This window comes from Colletes latitarsis, unplaced genomic scaffold (genome assembly GCF_051014445.1).
Source record: "Colletes latitarsis isolate SP2378_abdomen unplaced genomic scaffold, iyColLati1 scaffold0039, whole genome shotgun sequence".
Taxonomy (NCBI): Eukaryota; Metazoa; Arthropoda; class Insecta; order Hymenoptera; family Colletidae; genus Colletes; species Colletes latitarsis.
The window spans coordinates 207,501-207,943 of record NW_027488389.1 but is presented as its reverse complement, the minus strand read 5'-3'; positions in this window follow the sequence as shown (position 1 = coordinate 207,943).

Genomic DNA, 443 nt, shown 5'->3' with positions numbered 1-443 from the left:
AGCTTTTTTAACTTTTTTCTCAAAAACGAGCACGTGAACGCCAATTTTGGTCTATACGATTCTTATGCAGTTTTAGATTCTCTACACGGTCCACTGATCGTTTTATTTTTTTGTCGAGTTTTGAGAATTTTTTTTTTTTTTTCTCGAAAACTAGCTCGACGACCTGCACTTTTGACGACGCCATCGTGTTCCCCGGATTTTTTCCTGCAAGATAGCGTGTCGATTTTTTGTCCTAGCTCAATTATTAAGGAAGTTACGGTTTCTTGATTTTTCGGTATGTTCGAACTGGTCTTTTAGGCGGGCGCTCGGTCGCGCGGTGCTTTCGCATCGACCGACGTACCGATCGGCGGCGACGGTTTTTCGTCTATATCTCGAAAACTAGTACGCTAACACATATTTTGACCTATATGATATTTGTTCAGTGTAATTTTTTCTATCTGGTA